The sequence below is a fragment of the Apostichopus japonicus genome, chromosome 12, assembly GCF_037975245.1.
Source record: "Apostichopus japonicus isolate 1M-3 chromosome 12, ASM3797524v1, whole genome shotgun sequence".
Classification (NCBI taxonomy): Eukaryota; Metazoa; Echinodermata; class Holothuroidea; order Aspidochirotida; family Stichopodidae; genus Apostichopus; species Apostichopus japonicus.
In genome coordinates, this window is record NC_092572.1 from 10,664,152 (window position 1) to 10,689,459 (window position 25,308).

At 35.9% G+C, this 25,308-nt stretch overlaps 1 protein-coding gene and 1 long non-coding RNA gene across 2 annotated transcripts in view; one reads left to right on the forward strand and one right to left on the reverse strand.

The window, feature by feature from the left end:
- Positions 1-25,308, forward strand: part of LOC139977841 (probable G-protein coupled receptor 156) — a 62,689-nt gene that overhangs the window by 12,796 nt on the left and 24,585 nt on the right. The window lies entirely within an intron of this gene.
- Positions 19,850-23,105, reverse strand: LOC139977222 (uncharacterized). The gene is made up of 2 exons (XR_011796482.1): positions 22,805-23,105; positions 19,850-21,056 (listed from the first exon to the last, which is right to left on the reverse strand). It is a non-coding gene; the product is annotated as an uncharacterized lncRNA (long non-coding RNA).

A 25,308-nucleotide genomic window follows, 5' to 3' on the forward strand; every position in this document is an offset into this window, starting at 1 on the left:
ATATATATATATATATATATATATATATATATATATATATATATCCAACCAATCAGAATGTTCCTCAGACTTCAGTCATGGTTACGTAACTATCAATGAATAGTTCGCAAAGTTAGTATGTTTATAGTTATAATATGTTTTATAGACATTTTCTTCGCCTACCATGTGTATTTAACCATATGATTGATACCATTTTGTGACTAAGATGCGTAATCTCGAATATTCTTGTGTTTGACAGACATTAGGTTCAATCGTCGCATGCAAGACAGTTGTTAATGTAATAGTATACATACAGTGAAGATACCATGTGTACATAAACCATTATGATCTTTATACATAGTCTATAAATATAGTAACATTAGAAAAATGTTCCATATACACTATGTGACGTCAATGCTTTACTGATAAGCTTCGAGAAGAAAATTATTCTTGACAGGTTTCTCTGGGGGGTTCTTTACAACGACATGTGTACCTGTTTGAAATCTTGTAGGCTTATATATAGGAATCTACTGTTGTTTTGCAAGAAGAGAAAATATCACAATTCAGTAAATTATGACGCAAGTTATTATTTCGTTGCGACCAGTTTAATAGAAGTTGCGAACAGCCCCCCCCCCCCCCCCATCAAAAGTATAATAAAGACAAAATGTAGGTTCTCCATGGGAACGGTGTGTTATTTGTGGATTGTCTGTGTATAGTAACGACCAAATCGTATACGGACGTATCGTAAGTACAGTAAGATATTCCACGTGGCATCACAAGCGTCATGTGGAATTATTTACGCAGCCTTGTGTTAATATTCTTTTAAACAAAGAACAAAGATTGTGGAAGCGTCCTTAAATCTTCGTATTACTTATGGGACACCCCCCCCCACATAGCCCCCACCCCCGTTCCCTCCATGCGCACACGCCATGTTCAAGTTGCAAAAGAAAAGAAAAAGAATGCTGGCCTAACACTTTACAATAGTAAATCGGTGATTGGAATAGAATGTAACTGAAGTTGTATTGTAATGTCCTTTGTCGAACAAATACAGTATGTTAAGGCTGTATGTGTAAGTCTGTTGTTTTCTGCAGTACGGTAAATACTCGAGTCCACACCTTTACTCGGGTGTCGTACTCACACTTGTATTTGTACTCGAGCAAAAACTAGTCGTGCTCGTACGTTACTGGCTTTGTACTCCGGTACTGGTTTGGAATTAATTCCGGTACTCGCTTCCTATATGCTGGTACAAGTCTTGTAGTCGTATACTGACTGATATATCGTGCAAACCAATGTAGGTTGTACTCGTACTCGTGGTACTCATGGAGAAATGAAATCCATGCGCTCCAGTACTCGTGACTGTTTTGTACCCGTACTCGTATATACTCAGGGTTAACCTAAAATGTGTATCATTGGCTGAGTTTGATATACATACATACATATATATATATATATATATATATATATATATATATATATATATATATCGGATTGATTTTACTTAGACATTTTGATCTTTGCCTACTGAGTCCCACGAGGACGAAACCGGTCGTAACTTAGTGGGGCACCAAGGTAAAAATAAAATTGAAAACCAAAGCCCCAGTTATCAGGCTATATGGGTCAAAAGGACCTGCGTCTTCATCACCGGTCAGCTCTGTTTATAGATACATAATGTTATACACCTAACCTACATGTCTTGTTACACGTATACCAAAGCCAAGACATATAACCATAACATATTTTCTGAACATCGACATGGAATATTTAAAAAAAAAAAACCTTGGAATATTTCTATTGTTCCTTAGCAAATTTTCAATGTTCTTTCATCGAATCATGTCAAGCCTTTTATTCGTCACATCGTGTCTTTCTCGTTGCGTTTATAAAACACACAAGAAATCGCTCTCGATTTGATCTCGATTTTACTTGCATTTATTCATGTAAATCATACCTGAACATGCACTGAACAATGAATCATAGAAAGACAAACTCATAATGTTGTCCGTCAATTTTCTATACATCAATATACTTCAATGCGTCAGCCTCGCCCCAGTTTACTCCATCGAAGCTATAGTTAACACATGCTCATACGGAAGCATAGAAAGGACATCAAGATAAAAAATATCTTTAACCTTATAAGTTGATATTTTCAGTACAATGTTCATATAAACAAGATAATATCTTGTCATAAAAAATAAAAATCCACACAAACAGAAAAAAAAACATTAATTCTTTTGATCTATTTAATTTTTTATATCTTAAAGAAACGAAACAATTATGAGCGAGTCAGACGTGATTGGGTGGATTTGTTGATCAACATTTTGAAATTTCAATTTTGTAATATGTCTGAAACCTATAGAGCGGAAGCAATGCAACGAATTAGCTACATCTATTCTCATATTGTATTCGTTTACGTAGGTTTCGCTTGTTTAGTTCTGCACTTTTAAAAAAAAAACGAGATGTAATCTACGTTAACGTGCATGGATAACCTCAGTTATGTAGAACCTATATATTGACATATGTTTTTTGTCTTAATTGTAGAGATCGGTAATACCTTCATTCTTTCATATCGGAGCAGAGGGTGGGGGAATGGGGGCTGAACGGGCCGATTTTGATTCAAAGGAGGCGCTAGTTCATAGAGCGGATTGTTAAGCAAAACGACAAATATCTTGTTATAAAAATGTCAAACAGTCTGGAAGAGACGAGAAGGGTGGGGAGTAGGTAGGAGGGGTAGGGGGGCGGAAGAGGTTAGGGTGAGTATGCGTATATAATTGTTATTGCGAAAGTAAAACTCACGTTTTAACATTTTGTCACCGACTGTCACCAAAGCGAGGTAGGGAAGGTGAGGGTGAGGGTGTGGTGGTGGTGGTGATGGAGGTGGTGGTGGGGAAGGGGGTGGGGGAGCGGGGGGTGGGGTGTATTCGCCCATTAGCTTCCTCTCCCCTTATCCACCATATCCCTTCCTGACGAAGTGTAATGAAATTACGCGACAATTTAAACGACGGTAATACAATGGGAAAGAAGAATATAATCAATAATTCAATAACTACAAGTGATAACTACGGTTTTCCATTTAATTTCTGTCTTAAACATAGCTATATCTTTTCTGAATATTCTGTTAAAATATTGATACTGTGATGCTAATGTCCCATAAGATCCTAGCCTAAAAAATTCAAGTATGTTATAACTAGACAAGTCGAGTTTTTGAAGTGAAAAAAATATTTGATTTTGTTGTTGTTCAAATTACTCTGGCTCTTTGGAATTTCCATGTAATTTAATATTGACCTGAAGTCTGTTAGACTAGGTGGTCCAGCCACTTTTATTGATATGCCTCATCGGCTTTGTTGAAATTCTCACTTCTTAGAAGATACAAGCGGTATATATAGACATTCAACCAGTAGTCTTCCATATACCACTATTTTCTAAAGGTCTACAACTCTACAATATATTAAACTTTATTTGGTGACCAAAAGTCATCCTATTTCTTCATCTAATCAGTTCCTCCATAATCCTATAGTAGCCTATATTCAAACAAGGGGTCGCGACCCCTTTAAATTGTTGCAACAATATTGTCAAGGGTCGCCAAAAAACATTCGGAAGAAAGAAATTGCCGTTTTGAGGTGGAAACCCCCCCCCCCCCATCTCTATCATATAAAATTACTACAAAAGTTGTAAAATATAACCACATTTTTTAAGCACCATCCATCATATAAACATTTCTTATAGAGGAGGGGCACACCTTACCCCCATCGGCCCCCCTCCAGGCCACAAACATTCACCATTGCAGGAAGATCGCCAAGATGAACAAGGTAAAAATTGGTGTCGCCAAGCGACACCGCTTGAACACAAGGGCTCTTTAACATTAGTTACAGTATAGTCGTGATACACACCGTGCATGTACGTATTTATGGGTCTTTACTGTACTAAAGATATTTCTTTATAAAATTATTCATATTTGTTAATAACTGAATGACAAAAAAGTAATCAAAGTCAGCCATATCGTTTTTATTTTACATTAAAACTAAAAGCAATTGGTAACTAAAGTAAAATGCGACAGAGAATGAAATAAAAAGAGCAAAAAAAAACAAAAAACAAAAACAAGAGGTAATATGAATATTGGTTGGCTGCCGCTTTGCAACGAAATAATGACATCAGTAGCATGTTATCATTGTGACTGGTACGTACAGATACATTGAAGTGTAAACATTACACACCGGCCTCGACCCCCAAAATTGAAAGCATTTTCAGGGTCGTGTCTTTCCCCTAAATATTAAGAAATATATCTAGGTTGGTTCCTTCTCAATTAAATATGAACTATCTAGCGCGCCATGTCGTTGTGTGAATTCATTATGCTTTGAATTTGTATACGAACGGCGCGCCATAGAAATAATGTTAAGAGAATCGTTTACGTATCCTGCCAAATATAACGCGAAGAGAAGTTAGTATTCGTTGCATCGTTCTGCGAACATGTTGCGGAGGGGAGAGAGTAGTAAGGCATGCTTTCGTAAGGATCGGAAGAAGGGGGAGGGGTGGGAGTGGGTGGGGAGGGGGAGGGGGCAATACCGGAGCAGGTGTTGGTAGGGTAGGGAGTGTGTTTGTTACTTCATTCTATCTATTTATTTTGATAACAGGCAAACTTTTCCTCTGACAGGTGATTTTGTACATGAAGATCGTTATGAGCAACAATGTCTGTTGTACCTTCTTTTTATTTGAGCCAGCCATCTCATCATCTGCCCCCCCCCTTAGCGCCCCTGTACACCCCAACAGATTAACAAATAACAGTGGGTGATCCCCAAAATTCTCCTTAAGAAATAAATGAGCATTATGAGTCATATTTATTTCGTTAACACTAAATAGTTAATAAAAAAGGGGAGGGGGGAGGGTGTGTGTGTGTGTGTGTGTTTGAAATGAACGATTTTCTGACATCACTTCAAAAGCTACTTGAAAATAAGCTTACCACAAACTTTTTTTTTTACCATGTTGCCACTTCAATAGTCACAAAGAAAGTTCCCGAAGGCTATCCTTAACTACAGCGACTACACATTAAATAATTTTCACTTTGTTGTAAAAATATTCTAAGATATTATACACAATATAAAACCAACTATGGTGCATACACTGACCTCCATGACATAGTAAAATGTTAAAATTTTCTTTCATTTCATATGAATTTATAAATACACTAAGACGTGTCCTGTATTATCAATCAACTGTATGTTTGATATTTAAACATATTTTGGTGAATTTTCACATTTTCTTTTAAGCGGGTTATTTAATTGAAAAAAATAAGACTCACTGGATCGGAAATACAGAAGTAGGACATTTAATATACCTTAAAGCTATTTTGAATATCAACATTACTTGAAGGTTGCTTTCTACAGGGTCTTCCAAGAACCTTGTGCATTTCAAATACTCCTGGAGGTTGCAGAAGTTGTTTCTGATATCATTACGTCATAGTTATAAACGTAGTCCAAACAAAAAACAAAAAAAAAATACAAAATTAAGTAGATAAATATTAATAAAAATCCAAAATAATTCATGGTGGCTTAGATTGGTCTAACCTGAGAGAATAAAATAAATTGTTATTCTCGAGTTGTTGCTTAAAGATTATTAAAAAGGAAAAAAGAAAGTAATAACGTTTCGCGTGGATTCTCTAAATTGATATTTAAGGTGTGGGAGGATAGGCGGCCAAGAAATATTGTGCCAGTTTGACATGTAATTTGAGTTTAATTGAAAGGGACAAACAACAAAACTACCTCATAACTTCCCAACGAAATGAATCCTTTGTTTATTTCGTGCACCACAAATTGCAGTATTATAATATCTTGCAAAAAAAAAAAAGGAAGATTTTACTTTCGCTAAAAATAAATGATTTTTGAAAATGCTGAATGTAGCCTTGGAGGATGCATTAAATAATAAATCATGACTTTATTCATGAATTACGCCCCAAGAAACATTAGCATAGATTATGTAGTGTCGAACTACACCATGCACATTCTTTAGGCTTTGAAAATAAAACAAAAACCCAAACATTTTCAAAATTAAGAGAAACTTGAGGGAAAATTCAATGTGGACGTTAAATTATATTAATTTCCAGGTCATATTTGAATGTATGAAACCATCCATTTGTCTATAACCTTACTTGAAATTCAATTTATATCGATTTTGCTTTGACTAAAATCCGTACAAGGTCTTTAAATCCAGAAGAAACTTAAACTATCATAATGAATTTATATTGTATAGCATTATAGCCTTCAAGGATATACTCAAAGAGTTGTGATTTAATTATAGGGTGATGTGAGAAGTAAGTTCATCAGGAGGGAGCAAGGAGTGGAATGAAGAACAGGGCAGCACAGGAGAGGATGCGGCATTGGTGTTCTTGTTGTTGCCGTTGGCAGTTTTCTTGTATTTCATTTTCCTGTTCTTGTTCCTGATCCTGTTCTTGTTCTTGTTCATATTCATGTTCCTGTTCTTGTTCCTGATTCTGTTCTTGTTCCTGTTCCTGTTCATTCTTGTTCTTGTACCTGTTTCTTTTTCCTGTTCCTGCTCTTGTTCCTGATCCTGTTCCTGTTCTTGTTCCTGTTTTTGTTCTTGTTCGTTCTTGTTCATTCTTGCTCTTGTTCCCGTACCTGTTCCTTTTCCTGCTGTTCCTGCTCTTGTTCCTGTCCCTGTTCTTGTTCATGTTCCTGTTCTTTTTCTTGTTCCTGTACCTGTACCTGTTCCTTTTCTGCTCTTGTTCCTGATCCTGTTTCTGTTTCAGTTCCAGGTCTTATTGTTCTTGTACCTGTACCTGTTCCTTTTCCTATTCCTGTTCTTGTTCCTTTTCGAGTTCTTGTTCCTGTTCATTCTTGTTCTTGTACCTGTTACTTTTCCTGTTCCTGCTCTTGTTCCTGATCCTGTTCCTGTTCTTGTTCCTGTTTTTGTTCCTGTTCGTTCTTGTTCTTGCTCAGTTCCTGTTCCTGTTCATTCTTGTTCTTGTTCTTGTTCCATTGCTTCTTCCTGTTCGTTCTTCTTCTTCTTGTTTCTTTTCTTGTTCCTGTTCAACCATAGAGGTCTGTTTTTACCTCCATGGTTCAACGTGTTGTCATCTCACCAATTGCGATACAGTGTTACTTAACAATTGGGAAAATTAAAGATGCAGATCGTTTACTGGCCATAATTATATTTAATTCAACGTAAAAGGATGCTCTAAAAACTAAAAGATATAAAAAACTTTGATTAATAGTACATATATAGTCCATTGTATAGTACATATTAATCTTTATAAATCAACTACCATTGTTTAAACGTTGTTACCTTCAAAGTGCAACAAGATAACGTGTCTCAACATTTCACCCAATACAAGCACTCAAACAGAATTTACAAAAGAACGCAAGCGAGAAAACTAAGCTTAAATATCGAGTTCTTTCGTTAAAATAGTATTACAGTTGGCCTATAATAAGCTTGTATTAATGTTAACCCCTTTCACGCTATTTAGCAGTGTTAAATAGCGGAAAGAAACCTGATCGTGAAACTTGTTTGTTCAATCAGGGAGTTGTTCCATAACAACTCCCTGGTTCAATCAAAAACTACTGCGAGGATCATTCGCGAAATTACGGCATGCCATACGTTTCAAAAATGTCCAAAACAATATAAGCATGTCCAAAATAATATAAGCATGTCCAAATTTATATAAACATGTCGAAACTAATATGAGTATGTCCAAAAATAATAAGAGCATGTCCAAAATAATATGAGAGTGTCGAAAGACTATATGAGCATGTCCAACATATTAAAAGAATGTCGAAAAATAATACAAGAGGGACAAATGTAACTGCCTAATTCAATTTTGTTTTGAACATTTTGGCGTTTTAAGTTACGCCATATGTTGCAAAATATCCAAAAAAATATAAGCATGTCCAAACTTATATGAGCATGTCCAAATTTATATAGACATGTCAAAACTATATCAGCATGTCCAAAATAATACGCGCATGTCCAAACACATATAAGTATGTCAAAATATAATATGAGCACGCCCAAAATTATATGAGAGTGTCGAATAATAATATAAAAGTCTCGAGTGTAACTGTTAACTTCAACTTTGTTATGAACATTTTGGCGTTTGAAGTCACGCCAAATGTTTCAAATATCGAACTTTTATATTGGTATGTCGAAAAAAATTAGCTTACAATACCTTCTTTGGAGGTAATTTGTATCAACTGACACAATGGTTATTATTATGACAATATATTATTGAAACATTCTTCTGTTTTTGTGACGCAAATAATTCAAAATATGTAAAAACAAGACCATCACCTAACATTTTTCCTTTTTACATCCCTACGTAATGTGAGTGGTTTCGCCCTGCCTAGAGGTGCTGAGATTATTCATATATTGTTGCGAAGGCAAAGAAGTTCACGTGCGAAAGTACGTACAACATGCACAAGCGCTAACAACGTACAGTAGTTATCACACATGCGTACGTTGACAGTGAAAATGAACTACTATACTGTGTTACTTTTTTAACGGAAAATTGTGACACTTAATTACGGTTACCAGGCGAAGTCGGACACTAGCCCAGAATTAAAAAAAAATAAGCCTAGGTTAGGGGTATTCAACGTTTAATCTTCACTCTCACCTTTTAACTAAATTTCAAGATGGAAACGTGGGAAGAACTCGCCAACTACATATTATTGATTAAACCGCGTGGAATGTTGGACACAGTGGTTCTTCGTATTAAACTCACTGATAGTTACAGCACCTTGGGGCCAGGTTGATCACTCGCGCTACGAAACAACTCAACTAATATTTCCTCGAAAATAAAATCGTTCTTGATCGAAATATCATTAAAATATTAACACACACACTAATACGGTAATGGATGAACTGTACATCGTCTTAAGTTACGCTGGATATGGTGTTTTTGTTTTCAGCATACCAAAATAAAAAGTTTGATATTTGGAACATATGGCGTAAAATTCAAACGCCTGACTGTTCATTATAAGTTGAATCGAGCAGTTACGCTCGAGACTTTTGTATTATTTTTCGACACTTTTTTATATTTTGGACATGCTCATATAGTCTTTCGACACTCTTATATTATTTTGGACATGCTCTCATTATTTTTGGACATACTCATATTGGTTTCGACATGTTTATATAAATTTGGACATGCTTATATTTTTTTGGATATTTTGCAACAGATGGCGTGAATTCAGATGCCAAAATGTTCACTAAAAAGTTGAAGTTAGCAGTTACATTCGACATGTTCATATAATTTTTCAACACTCTCATATTATTTTGGGCATGATCATATTATTTTTGGACATACTTATATTAGTTTCGATATGTTTATATAAATTTGGACATGCTTATATTTTTTTGGACATGCTTATATTTTTTTGGACATGCTTATATTTTTTTGGACATGCTTATATAGTTTTGGACATTTTTGATACATTTGGCATTCCGTACGAAATCTCATGGTATAAACTAGGTTGCCATAGAGATGATTCACTGCACGAGGGTTGTACTAGAACATTACCAAATGTCCAAGACCGCATGAACCTGTATTTTGTCACACTCTCAAAATTTTAAATGATAATCTGTTACTTTCGTTCTATCAAAATTCGCAACCGGAGTAACAATGTAAGCAGAAAGACAACAGTTAATATAATTGTAGCCTAAATGTGACCATGCCGAGATACACATCCCATCATACAATACTAGTTTCCAAGCGCTCCCCCCCCCCCCCCACCTTCCTTTCAAAGTAAAAACAAGGAACAACAACAACAAACAAAAACAAAAACAAAGAAACAAAATAACAAAATAAACAAAATAACAAAATAAACAAAATAAACTAAATAAACTAAATAAACTAAATAAACAAAATAAACAAAATAAACAAAATAAACAAAATAAACAAAATAAACAAGATAAACAAAATAAACTAAATAAACTAAATAAACTAAATAAACTAAATAAACTAAATAAACTAAATAAACTAAATAAACAAAATAAACAAAATAAACAAAATAAACAAAATAAACAAAATAAACAAGATAAACAAAATAAACAAAATAAACTAAATAAACTAAATAAACTAAATAAACTAAATAAACAAAATAAACAAAATAAACAAAATAAACAAAATAAACTAAATAAACTAAATAAACTAAATAAACTAAATAAACAAAATAAACAAAATAAACAAAATAAACAAAATAAACAAGATAAACAAAATAAACTAAATAAACTAAATAAACTAAATAAACTAAATAAACTAAATAAACTAAATAAACAAAATAAACAAAATAAACAAAATAAACAAAATAAACAAAATAAACAAGATAAACAAAATAAACAAAATAAACAAAATAAACTAAATAAACTAAATAAACTAAATAAACAAAATAAACAAAATAAACAAAATAAACAAAATAAACAAAATAAACAAAATAAACAAAATAAACAAAATAAACAAAATAAACAAAATAAACAAAATAAACAAAATAAACAAGATAAACAAAATAAACAAAATAAACAAAATAAACAAGATAAACAAAATAAACTAAATAAACTAAATAAACTAAATAAACTAAATAAACTAAATAAACTAAATAAACTAAATAAACTAAATAAACTAAGTAAACTAAATAAACAAAATAAACTAAATAAACTAAATAAACTAAATAAACTAAATAAACTAAGTAAACTAAATAAACAAAATAAACTAAATAAACTAAATAAACTAAATAAACTAAATAAACTAAATAAACTAAATAAACTAAATAAACAAATAAACAAATGAACAAAAAACAAAGAAACAAATAATAATAACAAACAAAATAACATCTAGGCTATCTCTTTGTGTTCACCATGCTCATTAACCTGTCTGTATTCTGTGCCTGTTTTTGTCCCTTCTGTTACTGTTACTTGTCATGTAGCCTCTGAAGAAGATCCTGCTAGGATCGAAACGTCAGGCCAACTTACTTTTACACATTCTCTTACACAGGCTCTCTAGTGGATAAGCAGTTTGCTAACAGTTTTTGTTAATTTATGTTATTATGAAACAAAGTAAACAGAGAAACAAAATTAACAGAAAGAAACACAGAAACAAAATGTTACATGAACGTAATCACGATAAGAGGCATATTTGTAATGAGTCCTCACTCGTGGCACTCTGGCATAGTTATGAGTAGGCCTACTCGTGATCGCCAAGTAGGATATGAACTCGTACTCATATGCCAATGGCAATAATGATTGTACTTAGTATCTTTGTACTCATATACACTTGCCGTATAGCGTGTACCCGTAATAAGTTTATAACCATGGTGATAAGCCTATGTATGTACGCGTGCGACGGACATGAATTTTGGTATGTGTATTTAACAGCGTCACATCGCGGTATACACAATACTATAGAACCATAGGAGAACATAAAACAAAAACCAGCCATTACATTACAATTAATTAATATTATCATCGTTATATAACGTACAATTAAATGGTGTGTAGTTGCCTAAATTTTCGTGGCTATATTATCTATATACAGATAAAACAGTGTATCAGTATAGAATGGAGGGTACAAGAATAAACCGGTTCTGTGGCCGAGTGAATAAAGGCGGTGGCTGCATTTGAAGATATGAGGCTTAGGCCTATAGCAATCGGGAGGTTCGGGGTTAGATCCCCGGCCGGGTCATAGTACGGTGGGGTTTTCATCCAAGAGCAATCTACGGTTTTTCCATATCAAACGACTTTCTTAATTGAACTGATTCCAAATTTGAGTTAAAATGTTGGATTGGAAGCCACCCATAAGCTCTTGCGGACTTCTCTCACATTCGTCGGTACTCGCTTAAGCGTCGTAATATTTAACTGCCTGAGTATTATGTCGTTAGGTTTACGTATGTGAAATACCTCAGGGGTCTGATCCCAGGATTTCACAAAGGAAGGGCTTGTGGCCCTGAGAGCGTTGAAGCCGACACCCATGTATCGGATGTAGGGTAAACTCCCACAGAGAAAATTAAAATTTTAGACGCTAAATGGTGCATTATGTGCGACATATATAGGCTATAAATAGGTCTAAGTTAAATCTATTACACGCAGGGTTGGGCTTTTAATATTTTGTGTGGGGATGAAAAGCAGGGGGTGGGGATGAGGGGGTGGTGTACAATCCACACTGCCGGATCCACGCCTGTATAATTCTCTGACATTGTATATGTTATATCATAAGTGTGTATTATTTTTTTTCGTGGTATATTATGGTACAATATGGCACAATAATGCACTTGAGCATGTATATCGGCTCATGAAAAACATCAGTCAATTATTATTTTAAAGTTTGGGGACACATAAAATGTCTTGACGGTTCATATTAAATTAATTATACTAAGGAATATAGAATTATATGATAAAATTATACAGATTGGTCAGAGTGACGCAAATTTGACTGTATTAGAAAATCTCAAATTAAGTTGTGTTGATGTCTCATTACATATATTTCATTATTATTATTTATAATTCTTGAGGTAGACTGCTAGGGTTTACTAATGTGATATATATATATATATATATATATAGATATATATATATATACATATATGTACCAGCTGTTATTCGTTTAGTTTCCCTATCATACAGCACACCTGTCAAGTGCGGGTATGGGGGGGGGGGGGTGGCCAAAATAGTAACCTATCCGCAACAGTGATTTTCACGCGGGCTTGGTGCTGCCAAAGGTGGCAATTTCAACACCAATGAACAAAGACTTGAATTCGCGCCCCGCCCCCTCCCACCTTTTTATCTCAAACCTTTGGCGGGGTCAGTCTATGGTACAATATGTGCGCATCCACATTTATAAAGACTAATAATTACGCAATTTGATGATAGTCGTATGATGTCAAAGGTCATCTAAACAAAACGGGTCGACACTATGTACACAAATGCAATGTAAACGAAACATGCTACCCTTAGACACTATAGAATACTTAGCACCCATATATATTATTCCACTTCATCTGCCTACTACTTCCCCCTCCTCTCCATCTCGCTACCCCCTACTCCTAACTTTGTCTCTTTCCCCTGCCGCATCCCCTGCCCGTACCCTACCGGCCCTAACCCCCTCACAGTCCTTTCCTTTGTAATAAATACGTAACAAATAAAACGCAATTTGAGGATACTCATATAGGATGTCAAAGGGGACGTCATGTAGACAAAACGGGTGGCCACAGTTCTCAGTCCCTTTCACGTCCCCTGCCCCTATAGCTTGCCCTCCCCATGCACCTACCCTACCACCCTCTCGTACCCTTCCCCCTTTTCCCTCCTCCCATCCCTCTCCCTATCCATCTCCACTCACCCTACTCTATGCTGATTTTATAATTATGACTGAATATATAAAGCATTAAATTTGTGCCAACAGTGAATTTCGTGCGAAAGGTCAGAAAACTTAGATTCTCGAAATGTTTTTATCGTATTTTGCTTTCTTCCTTTAACACGTGATGTGATAAGTTGAAATGACCGTTTAAATTCACTATAAACCTACAATTTGAGGTCTGACCTCTTTGATGTTCTAACCCTATTTTTATCAGTTTTTATTTACATAATACAAATATAGTTTTATTCAATATTCCCAAAGCGAGATTCGAGTATATAGTTGTTTACTACAAAAATAAAACAACAAACAAGAAGAAGAAAAAACAAAAACAAAAAACACCACGTGTTATTTTTATGGTTGTATATCGTGTCATAACTTGTAATATTAACATATTATTGACATATTAAAAAATCATAAGTCTTTAAAAACGACTGACCTTTGAGATCTAACTACCTCTTGTGGGTTGTTAAAACATAGCTCGGCCATAGGGGTGTTCAAATTAACACGTGGTGTGTGATGACACATTTATGGTTCCTGATGACAGGACATAGTTGCCGTCACAAATATTTCTACCGAACAATGACTTAAAAAATATGTTACTTAGTCCCCCCCCCCCTGTTTCGACCATGGCAAGGGGTATTACATCTTTGTCGGAATATTATCATATTGTGTGAGAATTTGGACGTCCAGTATTCTAGCCTTAAGACGCTCATCAAATTCAACTCTTACGACCCTCTGAAAAATTGTCAGTTTGTAAACTGATGTTATTTAATTGGCATCGCTTTTGATATCACAAACATATTTTCCTTAAATAAGCTTACATATTTGAAGAACCATGGAGGTTGAGTTCGTAACTTCTTGTCGCGGTCCTTTTCGCGTTCTATGATATATATGTGTAACTAAATCACGTGGTATAGTTATAAGAGGGATATGCCGATTGCTGGCATTCTGACACACCAAGGGACTTTTCCAGTGATATAGACAATGCAACAGTTACATTAATATGTCGTTGTTTGGACAATGTCACACTTAAGGGGCTATTCCTGTGATATAAAATTTAACAATGAAAGGGATATATTGTTATGAGGCTATGTGAGATTTAAGGGGGTATGTCGGGGTATGCAATGTCACTATGATAGGTATATTTCGTTGTTAAACTATGTGAGATTTAAGAGGATATTCCGGGATATACAATGTGACAGTGATATTTCGTTGTTAAGCTATGTGAGATGTAAGGGGGATATTCCGGGATATGCAAAGTGACAGTGAAAGGGATATATTGTTATGAGGCTATATGAGATGTAAGGGGATATTCCGGGATATGCAAAGTGACAGTGAAAAAGATATATTGTTATGAGGCTATGTGAGATGTAAGGGGATATTCCGGAATATGCAATGTGACAGTGAAAGGGATATATTGTTATGAGGCTATGTGAGATGTAAGGGGGGTATTCCGGGATATACAATGTCACTATATATGATAGGTATGTATGTATATGTGATCTTCCCGCAAGTAGGAACTCGCGAAAGAAGCCATGGAGGCTTTTAGACTCGCAAGCTGACCGAAGCCAATCTCTCGGCACACATCCATTTAACGTCCATGTCGGGAAGTTGTTATTGAACAACACCCTTGCCAGACGACACACATTGCTGTCGGCGGGGAATCGAACCGGGGATCTCATGACTGGGAGACGCCGGCGTTAACCACTAGGCTATACACTCCGCCTAGGTATATTTAGTTGTTAAGCTATGTGAGATGTAAGAGGATATTCCGGGATATGCAAGGTGACAGTGAAAGGGATATATTGTTATGAGGCTATGTGAGATGTAAGGGGATATTCCGGGATATGCAATGTGACAGTGAAATGGATATATTGTTATGAGACTATGTGAGATTTAAGAGGATATTCCGGGATATACAATGTGACAGTGATATTTCCTTATTACGCTATATGTGACATGTAAGGGGATATTCCGGGATATGCAATGTGACAGGGCAATGAAAATTTCGCTGTTATGCAATGTAGCACCATAAGGGGGATATTTCGGGGATATGTATTGCGACAACCGCAGGGATGTTTTGTTGTTGGAAAATGTGACACGTCTGTGAGAGTGGAAGTGGCGCCTATCGTACGGAATGCAGATAAATATTCGACAGGTCCGTGTTGTTTCTTCAAATAACTGTGGATACATTACGTTATATTCTATAAAAAGCAATTTTAAATATTTTTTGTCAGATCCGTTGCCATGGTGATGTCACTGCAACTAACGCTGCTTTTGTCGGAAGATATATATATATATATATATATATATATATATATATATATATTTAATATCATCTGAGCAGAGTTTATGTCTAAAGACAGGCTGGACATCTGTGATAAATGGTTAGAAATGTCTAAGAAGAAGGAAGGTGCCATGTCAAACCCCAAAACAGTGAAAAAATTGTCACTAATCCACTCCCTCCCCCGGCCCTCGAGAATTAACCCTAAATCCTCACGCGAAGCCACAAATCGACTCTAAATAAGAAAAGAAATATATTTAATACATTTGCTTACTTATTTTTATGATCATATGGGGCGCCGCTTTTGCATTTAAGTAAGACAGGAGGTCATTAAGTTTTTACAATTTGTGTTTTCCTTTCCTAGGTCAAGAAACTCGAATTAGGTTTACGATCAGGGTGAAAAACTCGTCAATCACTTTCGTGTTATGCTATAGGATTGATGCCACTAGTGGGTACGTCTCCTGTTATAAGTAGGGCAACAGCTCCACTGGGGTGAAGTCCTACACTTTTGGGCGATAAAAAATTGGTACTTCGTTCCGCCAATAAATGAATTAAATCCGATGCAACGTCAAACGGCACTATACATATTTATATCATATTGGAGGTCACCCCCTTTAGTATATCTTATCGTGCAAGCTATACAACCAGATGCGCAGGTGCAAGAAACCGAAAAGCTTAATAATTTACACTTCAGGATGTGTGGCTGTCCAATTTTAAAGGTTAACGCAATTTTTTTTGGTTACTTTTCGGAGACCATTTCATATGCATTTCTCCTATGGGAAAAACAAAACAGAAAAACCTTACTTTAGACAGACCAAGGCTCGAACCCACGACCTCCCAGATGCTAAGTCTCAAATTTGATGATGTGTCACATGTTACCATTTTGTAACATATATAGCGATAATGTAAACATTGATGTCAACATACTATATTTACTTATACTATCGTGTAATGGTTTGCGCGCGTGACACCATGACGACAGGAGCCTATACTTTTGACAACATCAACATAGCAGGCATGCAGGGAACTGCTACAAATAGGAGCTCCCTAGTGAAACACGACCGTCACCCTTATCTGTAATAATAATAATAATAATATATATATATATTTATATATATATATATAAATATACAATCCTGGGTTTTAACTCTTGAGATTGGTACATTTAGGCCTATAGAAAAGAAAGAAAAACAAACAAAACAAAAATGATATTAAAAGAGTAAAACAAACACATATAAAGCAACTGACTTTCCGAATAATTTAGCGACAAGGATAGAAAGTGAATACAAATTATCATTTTGAGAGTTCTTGTGGCTACTAGATTCTCCTTCGGTCTCCTAAGTCTTGTCCCCGTGCAGATACTCCACCCCCCCCCCCCCCACACACACACGCCGCCAAAAACTGTGCCAACATCATGTATAAAACCTGAACGAGTTACAGGACATGAGTATTGTGCCCCTCCTTAATTCAGTGGTGCACCCTTCTTAAATTGTTGGTGCCCCTCTAACCCATAACTCCTGGTTATACGGAACTGACCAGACACTGAAGGGAAAATATATACATAGGCTATGCATGTTTGCTGTTTGACTTATATAGTCACTGAATGAAGGGCCTCTCGTTTTGTTAGCTAACAGGTTCCAACAGACAATAACACTGGCGCACGTACATATATACACAGCGTTTGTCAGTTTCTTACATATAGCCTATATGAAGTTACGTGAGTCCATAATTATAACAAATATTGTAGAAAAACTAAACATCTCGTTAATTAAGAAAATAAATGGATCAAATATTTCAATGGGATTTTTGTTTAAACTAAGAAAGATCTTGAAAAATTGATTTTGTAATAATCTGGACACAGATTATTAAAAAAAAATCTTTGCTTTTTTTTCAAACTTGTTTGTGGTTTTCAATGCGTTCCAGTCTTCAATTGTTCAATTTTTTAACTATTTTACTGACATCAGGCCATATTTGCTTTACATCGGTACATAGCAAAATTGACTTAATTTTGGCGACAATAATGAGCAAGAATGCTTTCTGTTGTATTAGACAATAACAAACTTTGTACAAACGGCTCGATATACACAGGATGAGCATCTCAGTGCAGGTTATATATGGATAAAGTTCTATATAGGTTATTGTATACACTTGTTGAAATTCCCTTCTGCAGAGGCTACAAAGTTGTTAAGGCCCGCCGGGTATGACAAAAATCAAGAAACAAGCAAGTTTCTTCGTCCAATGAAAACTGAAGAAAAGATCGATATAGTAGGATTTATGTCAGTCCTATTAGACAAAATCTTCAAAGGATATTGAAGCGTGTTACATTTGGTAAAATTCGTGATCCAATTTCGTCAAATCTACTGAACTGAGCATGCGCTTTGAGACGCGCGACTACATCTCAGAGCAAGGGCTTTGATGTGATTCTCATTTGTCTAGTTTAATGTCGATGGTTCTAGGCTTTATGTCTTTAAGGTAATCCATATTCGTCTTGCGGTTCTTAATTTGTGGTTGGATGGTATTGAAAACGACAAACATTTGTCTAAACTGGGACGTTGATTTTATTTGAAAGTTGAACGAAAAGCTAACGCAAGTTGAATAGTGTTTTTAGTTTTGTTAACCCTACACTGTATATATGAGGTTCCAAAGAAAAATAAAACAACCGCATTAAATTACTTCGCCATCCGAGATGCTGAGTTCTAGGTGTAACTATCAAGTATATACAAATTGAACAATGGATGGGTCAAAGTTATAACACATGGCTGGGAAAATATGAACCTTCGATGAACAGTTGGAAGTCTGACCCCGTGACCTCGAAGAATGATCAACGATCACGCATATCATTAAATTTGAATTTGCCCGCATTTAACGTAAAGTCGGTCCTACGTTTCACTCACAGAATTTACAGACATTGATAGTTTACAACTTACCGGAACCTCACAGAATGGATTAAAAGTAATTCCAATGTATGGTAGGGCAAAGATACCCGAGAAAAAATCAACGAAAACCTATGAAACAACGATTGCAATCCAACTTCGTCCTCACACATGTATTCCTAACTGACACAAAATAGACCAAAACGAACCAACGAAAGAGAGTTACAGCAAAAAAGTTCTCCCATTTGTGGATCTTGTACTCTCCTACATGATGCTGTAAAGTTTCGGTGAAATGGTTGTCTAAGACGGCCAGTCACAAAACGATTACCTCGACTCGGCGATTTTGTTGCTGTCGCCGCCATTTTGAAATTAGGTAGACTTTCGCCAAGCCGTTTTCATGCTATGGGCTACTACCGACAAGACTTCATTCAAATCGTTTTCAATGTAGTGGAACCCATTCCTTTAGTGTACGGTCTATCAGGAATGTTAGGTTTTGTGGCGTGAAATTAAGTAATTTAAGTTGTGCAAAGGTTTGGAAGAAATTTTGTCCCAAATTCTAATATATGATTAGGTAAAATGTGAAATTACTGAGAGCTGCGTATGGGAGGGGTAAGAGAGACAAAATGGGGGAGGGGGCAAGGGAGATGGTGTTTCCTTTCTAGCTAAATTAATGGTGGTAACTATTAAGGTAACACAAATTTTCCTGAGTCTGTTGTCAAAACTGAAGGGGTCATACCACATTGAATATACAAAGGTAACATGGCCTAGGCCAAACCTTATTTCTAGTTGCTTTTTAAGGAACTTCCAACAATTCCGAATGATTTATACCTACAATACCAAATGATTTATACTTACCCACTTACCATAATTCCACAGTAGCCCTTACTCAGTGAGATTCTGCAAAGCTGGGTACTCATCTGTTGCTTATATTCATCAATAAATATCAGTTAACAGTTTTCCAGTCAATACCAATCCTTGTTTGGTTCATGTATCACACTACATAACTGCTTGCCAATATTGAAGTTAAGTACTGTGGCTTGGGTAGGGGTGTGTTGTTTAGGGGAGGGGTGTGGTGTTTTTAGGGGTTTTGGGGAGGGAATGTGGTGCTTAGCGGATTTGGGGAAGGGTTTGGAGTTTCCCAGCTTTGGGATGGGTGTGGTGTTCACCAGCTTTGGGAAGAGTTAGGGTATTTTGGAGGGATGAGGTGGTTTTGCCACATATGGGGACTTTAATTAAAAGCGGACTTTCAGTACACAGGACGTGTTTGGATACATTACGTTCTATGGATACTCTGACCAAATATTTTGAGTAGGGCTGTTTTCTTTTTCTTTTGCACATGCATAGTAGAACATAAGTCAACAGTGGAAATAGAGTTGCCTGGTCTTTTATTGATTTTATAACTGTAACAATAAGGCACTTTAAGCAACAGAAAAAAAGAAAACAAAAAACATTTTGTGACACTCTCCATGAAAGAACATGTTTTAATGTCCTGTGAAAATATGGGCATGAAATATAAATTACTTCGAACACTTCAAAGTGAAATACTTTGTTCAAATGGAAGGAATAGCTTAACAAAATTTGAATACTTCTTGAAATGAAACACACTTCATACTGTGAAGACTTCATACAATAATGTTGTCTGAAAAAAAATCACACACAATGTCAAGTGCATTATGACTGGAAGGGGTATTTCAAGGTGGCATAGTGAAGGCATGACATAGCAAAAACAGTTCAGGTGGCAGGATGGATAGTTTTGTAACTTTGAAATGGTGAGATATACCTGTGACATATAGCATAAGATTAAAATTAAAAGACAAATATATAAAAGTAAAAGGTAAGAGTAGAAAGTAAATAAATAAGTCCAAACTTGACATATAACTTTAAAAAACCTGGTCTTCTTCAGAAATAGGAGCACCAATAGCAGCCCAACGATCCATACTTCCTTTCATATAATTCAAATTATTTCCAACTGACTTGCCCTCTGCCATTTCAGTTCTGAGGTACTTTTTCTTGAGCTGAATTTTGTTGGTTAGAGAATCCTTTTCGAACAGAGTACGCAAGGCATCCTAAGCACCACTAGGTTTCTCACTTGTTGTAATTAATTCCAGCTGACTAGATGCTATTGAAAGCACAATGGTGAAAAATGCCAGTTGTGTCTTTTTCAAGTTTGCACTCTTCTACTTCTCACATACAGTAACCCCAAACTTTCCTGCGCCATCCTCATAGCCCACAGGCCTTTTGCAAGAAACAAATGTCTCATCTGGAAATTCCATGTCAGCCAGTTCGAGCCATCCATTTTGTTAATTTTCCACGTCATATCTTCTGTTGTTCCAGCCATATTGGTCAGTTGTCACGACTAAATTAACCAATTTAAGTACCGACAATTCCCAAGAAATGGTTCCAAAATCAGCACATAAATTCCAAACAACAATCTATTCTACACAGTTTACTTCCAGTGTATGTGACTGGGCCAATAACCTGTTCGAGTTAGCTAGAGAATAGGCATGAGACTGCTGAGTATATTACAGCCTGTTGCTGCACACAACTTGTTCTTTCTATAAGAGTATAACAGAAACTGAGGAAAAATGTAAATTACACATATATAGAAAACAAAATTGCTTAAAGGTAGCACACTAATAATACAACCTGATTAAACAAACAATAGTTTGGAGCAGAGTTGTAACAACAGGCACTTAACTGATCCACAGGCTGCATTCCTTCTTACTACGGGTACATATAAGAGAGCTAGGAACTTAAAGATATATAGTATTAAATAGAATGTGAGACTACATTTATTAACAGATTTCTATAAACAAACTCTTATATGAAGACTTCAGATATGAGGATAATAAACATGAGGATGTAATAAACTCTGGAAGCTCTCTGGGCTAATACTTAATACCAGTGGAACTGCATTTTGCAATGTTAGTCATTATACATAACAAAACAAATCTAATAGTGAATGAAACTTTTCTTCTTTTTGGGAATAACTTTTTTTTGGTCATATATACATGGGAAAGCACCTTAGAGAAATCTGTGTGTGGCACACACACACATAGGGAAGACTGTACGTGAATGACTAAGTACTTCTACTACTGTACCTATCATAGAAAACAACATAACAATAAAAAGATCGTAAACTCTCGTTAACAGCAAAACATGTTGTCACAAAATGATCCCTGATATTGTTTTAAGTCACCTGGAATTATAAGTAGCTATGTACAACTACATGGCTCTATGAGGTGCAATTGTTCTCAAGTACCAGCAGTAGGTCTAACTGTAATAGCAATAAGTATAAAGTGTAAGCAGTATAAAGCAAGCTAGTTTTATTTCTGTGTTACGTATCTTGCTCTACATATTAAGCATAGGGAATTGGGCCTAGACTTAAGTCATGGATCTAATACCGGTCTTGAACACTTGTAACAAAGTGACATTGAAATGGATCCCGATCCCAGGATGGAGGAAATTTTCACCCAGTCCAGCTTCAATAAAACTCATAATAAGCCATGATCTTAACTTATACATAGTACAAAGGCAGTCTACTAGTACTACTAATAATTTTTGTAAAATAATAATAATACTAAATTGTATCTTATGCAGTCCAAATCTTTTCAAGAACAGGCCCCTTAGAATTATTACACAAGGACAAGAAGGCGTAGGCTAACAACTAAAGGTTATAAGCCTTAGTCCATTATTAAAATTGGACTAAACTATGCAGGTATTCTAGTATTACTAAAACTAGGCTAGGGCCTACCTGTAGTAAAAACTTGTCGTAGTATATTACTTTAGTAAATACAAAAGTACTAGGCCTATAGGCTAGCCTAGGCTTGTACTAGGGGCATAGCCTAGGCCTAGTACAGTAATATTACTGTCCGCTATGCCCTCGAAATTTTAAATTTTAACTATCTAGTAGCCATAAGTAGTACCGTGACTTATCAACTCCCTGATTTTTCCATATTAACGCAAAAAATGAAGGGAATCTATGCCGAATAGAAAGATTACGAAAAATAAGAGACGTTGCAAATCTAGCACTAGCTACATCATAGTCGACATATAGCGCTAGGCTGCACGTTATAGGATACGGTGCTTTCGTGTATATGTGTATAATGTACGTTAGGATATATGTATTAGGGGCAACCAAAACCAAATAGGAGCACCATTTTCGTTGACCAAAAAATCACACTTTTCGGGGGAGTTACAACTTTTCTGAAAAGTATGAGTAAGATTCAAGCTTATATATTACAAAAATGCTATTTTTACGTTTAAAAGTTGTCTAAGACGCGAAAGTCACATAACGATAGACGTCGAATCGATTTGACTTACCTTTATGTTTTTGCGTTGGTCGTCGATAAGAAAATGCACTGTTCTATTGGTAAAATCTTCGTTTCTTTCCGGAAATGATCGTATTTGAGTCTCTAAAGTATCCTTTATCGAGCTACGATACTCGTAAACCCGAATGACATTGGGATGTTTGCGAATTTTACCGAATACATCCATACATGGAAGTAGCGAACCGAAGTCCGTAGAACCGGATTTGCGCGAAACAATTACTTCCGGGTCAAGTAGCTGTGCTCGAAAATTTGCTAGTAACGGTCATATATTGAGGTCAGACTTCCAACTGTGAAGGAAAGGCAGGAGAAGTGTGGATTTCTGTCATGACTCATTTCTCCAAGGGACCCCCCCCCCCCCCAATTATGGTGCCTCGGTTCATGTTGATATTATTTCGTCTATCTTTATATTCTGCGCCAATTGAAAAGCTGTTTGAGAATGGTCTAGAGAAAGACAGACAGACAGACAGGCAGACAGACAGCGAAAGAGAGTACATATTTAAACACGATACTAGGTGACCATTATTACATATGTCTAGCTTATTATTGATGGTCAATGCTGCTTATGTTGACCAACTGTAATTCGTCAGCAGAAGACCTACCACAAAATCGAGGTTGTAGAAGTTTTAAAGTTTATGTGTAATTAGTTCAGTAGTCTGTCGCCGATTGGTTGAGGTGAACATTTATTAAGACGGGTGTGCAGCAAGGCCAAAAACTCAACAACAACAAACAAACAAAAAAAAACAAACAAATGAAAACAACAACCAAACAATCAAATGGAACAGAAAGTTTGGCAGAGTAGAAGTATTAAAGTTTATGTGTAATTAGTTCAAAAGTATGTCGCCAATGGGTTTAGGTTAACGTTTATGAAGAAGGGTGTGCTGCAAAACCCACCCCCTCTAAAAGACAACAACAAACAAATAAAAACAAATAAATGAAAACAACAACATCCAAACAATCAAATGGAAAATAAAGCTTGGCAGAGTGTTCGTACCTCTTCGGCAAACCTATCAGCTCCCTTGAAGGAGTTAGGAGTCAATCATCAAAGATGACAATAAAACTGTTACATAGAGATCAAACCCCTCAAAGGTTTCCTTGTGATTGGCTAACAACTTTTGACGTTGTATGTTTCGTGGAATAAGCACTAATTGTAGGAAGGGAAACAACAGTGGGTTGATGGATTCCACATGTTGTTAATTTCAGAAATAATATGGAGTCATTTATGATTCCTACCTATATATACAAAAAGTCAGGTTTCCCACAACGCAAATGTGTATCATTTGAGCTCACATCAGTCATCAGGTCGGTTGTAAGTTTTTTGGGTGTCAACTCTTAGAACTCGAGAACGTCTGACGGTCTGAGTATTCTACTTGACAACCGTATATATAGTGCATGGTGAGTGTTACCGCGACAAGCCAATTATCCGAGCAGCTTGAAACACGGAAATTGAACAAAACCGTTGTTAAGCTATATAGGCTGTGTTCTTAATTATAGAGACAAGTTATGCAGATGAGAAGCAAGAAAGCTAAACTGCTTAATTAAATTAAACAAAATGTGGAATAATGAGGAGGGATGGTGGGGGGGGGGGGGGTGAGATGGGTGGGTCTTTATGATGCTGACTTCACTGAGGGGTATATAGGGGTCCAATATCTGACAAATCCCCTTCCCGGGAAACAAGCCTTAACATATTGGGCACTGGGTTGTTCCCAAATTGGTTTGAACCCATACACCAGGGTTTCTTAAGTATAAGAAACATCAGTTTGGTCGAAGATATCATATAGGTATTGCCATTTAGCCTATATAAAGTTTTGTAATACTGCCGCATTGGGTATATAAATAGGCCAGGTCGTAATTTGCATATAAAATTCTGGTCGGAAATCGCTATCGGGACACATACCTAAACCATCATCTTTAGCTATATATGATAAAGATTTTTGTGATGAATATGGACAGCTTTAAATAGTTTTGAAAACTCTTGCTTCGTTTGAGCGATATCTTGGTTAAAAAGTCATATCTGAGGATAATTATTTTGAAAATCTGAGATGTCACAGTGTCACTAAGACCCGACGCCCTCTTTTACTTTCTATCTCTTTTCATATTTTCAAGGTAGAACGTTCACAGTGTATATTCTGTGTGAATTTAGAAGGCAATGTTTGAAAAAAAACATCTCAATTGTTATAAATAATGAAAAATATAAGAAATAGGTTGCACATGTAGCACGATAATGTCTCAAATTTAGACTTGCTCAAGTATTCTGCCTTGTGTGTGTGAATGAAGATTTAACCGATGCTCTCATCCGAATGGAATGAGCTTTTTCATTAGTTGTGTGTAGAGGTTGTTCATCACATCACAGCTATCTTTATCACATAGACCAATGATGATAATTGGGAAGTAGTGTCTACTTTAAGGGAAGAGGCCAATAACTCCTTCAAGTGCACTCTTTCATTATGAGAAGGGGTGCAGGGCAGGGGGGGGGGGGACATCCGGAACGTTTAAACA